The sequence below is a fragment of the Penaeus japonicus genome, unplaced genomic scaffold (genome assembly GCF_977035675.1).
Source record: "Penaeus japonicus unplaced genomic scaffold, GWHDUDI00000001_assembly GWHDUDI00002329, whole genome shotgun sequence".
NCBI classification, from domain to species: Eukaryota; Metazoa; Arthropoda; class Malacostraca; order Decapoda; family Penaeidae; genus Penaeus; species Penaeus japonicus.
The window spans coordinates 1-3492 of NW_028236731.1; the positions used below are offsets into that span (position 1 = coordinate 1).

Consider the following 3492-nt stretch of genomic DNA (forward strand, 5'->3'; position numbering starts at 1 on the left):
GATATTTGGTAGCTGGAGAGGTTGAATTTGTGAAGTACAAGTAATTAGGAACGAATAGTACAGGTTGATGATACTCGCCAAAATCTAATGCACCGTTCAATTAAGAATTTCAGAAATTTCCATTGTATACCTTCTGGTTAAGGGACAATGTTCCACCACTATGGCATACATGGCACGATGGAGTGAAATTGTCCTGTCCATCGGTAGTTCGAATGCAGAGGTCATGAGCACCACCCTCACTCGGCACCGTTTGCCAAGTATACCAAGTCGTCGACAGCAGGTTCCCTGTTATCCATTTCATTAGGGGTAGGGTTTGGTACTGTTACCCTGTTTGTAGTCGATGCAGAGGCATGAGACCTCGGCACCGTTTGCCAGCATTTATACCAAGTCGCTTTCGACAGCAGGTTCCCTGTTATCCATTACATTAGGGGTGGGTTATGGTACTGTTACCCTGTTTGTAGTCGATGCAGAGGCATGAGACCTCGGCACCGTTTGCAAGTATACCAAGTCGTCGACAGCAGGTTCCCTGTTATCCATTTCATTAGGGGTAGGGTTTGGTACTGTTACCCTGTTTGTAGTCGATGCAGAGGCATGAGACCTCGGCACCGTTTGCAAGTATACCAAGTCGTCGACAGCAGGTTCCCTGTTATCCATTTCATTAGGGGTAGGGGTTTGGTACTGTTACCCTGTTTGTAGTCGATGCAGAGGCATGAGACCTCGGCACCGTTTGCAAGTATACCAAGTCGTCGACAGCAGGTTCCCTGTTATCCATTTCATTAGGGGTAGGGTTTGGTACTGTTACCCTGTTTGTAGTCGATGCAGAGGCATGAGACCTCGGCACCGTTTGCAAGTATACCAAGTCGTCGACAGCAGGTTCCCTGTTATCCATTTCATTAGGGGTAGGGTTTGGTACTGTTACCCTGTTTGTAGTCGATGCAGAGGCATGAGACCTCGGCACCGTTTGCAAGTATACCAAGTCGTCGACAGCAGGTTCCCTGTTATCCATTTCATTAGGGATAGGGTTTGGTACATGCAAGAGTCGTTCGTTGACATCGGGAACCGCAATATTCTCTTCACAAAGATCAGGGGTTGATTGCGTCGATACGCTCGTACACGATGTAGAGTCACGAGAGCCACCATCCTCTTGATGATGTGCCTCTTTTACGAAACATTTGCGTTTGCCTGTATTTTTTTCCTTAAGAGGGATTTCACCTTTTTCTTTTGTTGTTGTTTTTGATGGACCATTTGAAGAACTCATATTTTTCATGTCAGTCAATCTTTACAATGTATTACATAAATATATATATATCAACTTTTTCTGATAAAAAATAAACAGTATCACCAAAAACTGAAATATGGTTATTCTTTCTTCTTTTCTTTTCTTTTTCTAGTCTATTCGTATATTAGTCTTTCAGCAGCAGTGGTAGCAGTAGCAGTAGTAGAATACACACTTGTACACATAGAGACATACACATAGAAGTATGTGTACACCTACCTGTTTAAAGATGAACAAGAGACAAGTATTATAAATACACCAATATAATATCACTATTAATAAATAAAGGTATATCTTATCACATGTTTTTATATATATATATAATAAAATCACCAGTAAATCTTCAACACTTGTCAGAGTACAGATATGACTATGACGACAATGTACGAACTAATACGAACCGAAGGATGAAGTGACGAATGTAACGGAATGTTCTTCTTTTAACAGCTATATATATACACACTTTAGCTCCTCCCTCTCTCCCAGGACTAAGATAAAAACGTAGCTCCTCCCCCTTCTTCCAAGGCTAAGATAAACACGTAGCTCCTCCACCTCTCACAAGGCTTAGATGAAAACATAGCTCCTCCCCCTCTCCCAAGGTTAAGATAAAAACGTAGCTCCTCCCCCTCTCACCGAAGGCTAGGATGAAAACGTCACATCCGGTTGTCTTGCAGTTTAAAAGAATATGTAACGTATAAAGCTGCTCGGTTGCCATCCATCTACAATTCATAAATAGATAAAATGGTATAAAAAGCCAAAAAAAAAGACAAAGCCTAGTCTTACAGTGGTAACCTATTTATGTCAGATTATGGCAAATAACTACTAAACCAGTAGCAGATATACTCAATATCTCTACGCATTCTGTACATCAGGGCCTGTTGGCAGCGGTCTCCAGTGTGTATGTGTGTGTGCGTGCGTGCGTGCGTGCGTGCGTGCGTGCGTGCGTGAGTGCGTGAGTGCAAAGAGGTTCCGAAGGCGGCTGCCAGCGGGAGCTCGCTATGCACTTAGTGTATTTTGTGTGCGCGCGTGTATGTGTGTTGCGCGCGCGCGGGTGGAGACAGTGATCTCGCAGAGAAAGAAGGATTGACTTAATTTGTCAAATGTTTATGGTAATTATGTGGAGTAGACACCAACCAACAACACGACAACGCATACAATAACCTTGCCGCCAACAACATCAACAGGCCACTAGAGCCACCACGAAGTTGACGCCAACGCCCACCATATTCGACTAGGTCCTCGGCTGACGCCGTCGCTGCTGCTACCGCCACTGCACCTCACCACCATCATCACCACCACCACTACTACCACTACAACTACCACTACAACCACCACTACCACTACCACTACCACCACCACTCCAACCAGTGCCATAGCTCACGATGATTATGGGGGTTAAGGAGGGTGGGTCTCTACAAACTCGCCTGATCCGGGAGTTAGCCGTGTCCCTCGACTATGCTAGGCCCAAACGGCTGGACCTCCTCCTCGACATGCCTCCCGTCTCTCGAGATACGTCTCTCGAGCACGCGTGGAATGCCGATGATAGGTCGATGAACATCTTCGTCAAGGAGGACGACAAGATGACGTTCCATCGGTATCCAGTAATCCGTAGTACAGACTGTATTCGAGGGCGAGTAGGATATACGAGGGGTCTTCATGTGTGGGAGATCAACTGGTCCACCCGGCAACGTGGGACTCACGCAGTAGTTGGAGTAGCAACAGCAAAAGCTCCTTTACATTCTCATGGCTACCAGGGTTTGGTGGGCATCAATGATCAGTCATGGGGCTGGGATTTAGGACGAAATAAGTTGTACCACAATGCTAAGCAGGACGTCTCAGGCATTACATATCCTTCTCTATTAAACAATAACGAGACTTTTGTCGTACCAGATAAATTCTATGTTGTTCTCGACATGGACGAAGGCACTTTGGCATTTGTTGTGGAAAATCAGTACCTGGGGGTAGCGTTCCGAGGGTTGAAAGGCAAGAAGCTGTATCCTATTGTCTCGGCAGTGTGGGGTCATTGCGAGATTACAATCAGATACATAGGCGGTCTAGATCCGGAACCCCTGCCACTGATGGACTTGTGCCGGTATGTGATACGACAGGCGGTTGGAAAACAGCAACTCTCGCGAATCGAGGAACTCAATCTCCCACTTTCTATCACGCAGTACCTTCTTGTACCGCGACCGCAGGTGATACTCGAAAGCAGTTAG

The 3492-nt window shown here is 45.7% G+C and overlaps 1 pseudogene across 1 annotated transcript; it reads left to right on the forward strand.

Annotated features, from left to right (window-relative positions):
* Positions 1-2658: 2658 nt before the first annotated feature.
* LOC147466268 (protein gustavus pseudogene) lies at positions 2659-3492 on the forward strand (annotated as a pseudogene). Its single transcript, XR_015190937.1, has one exon. The product of XR_015190937.1 is annotated as a protein gustavus pseudogene (transcript).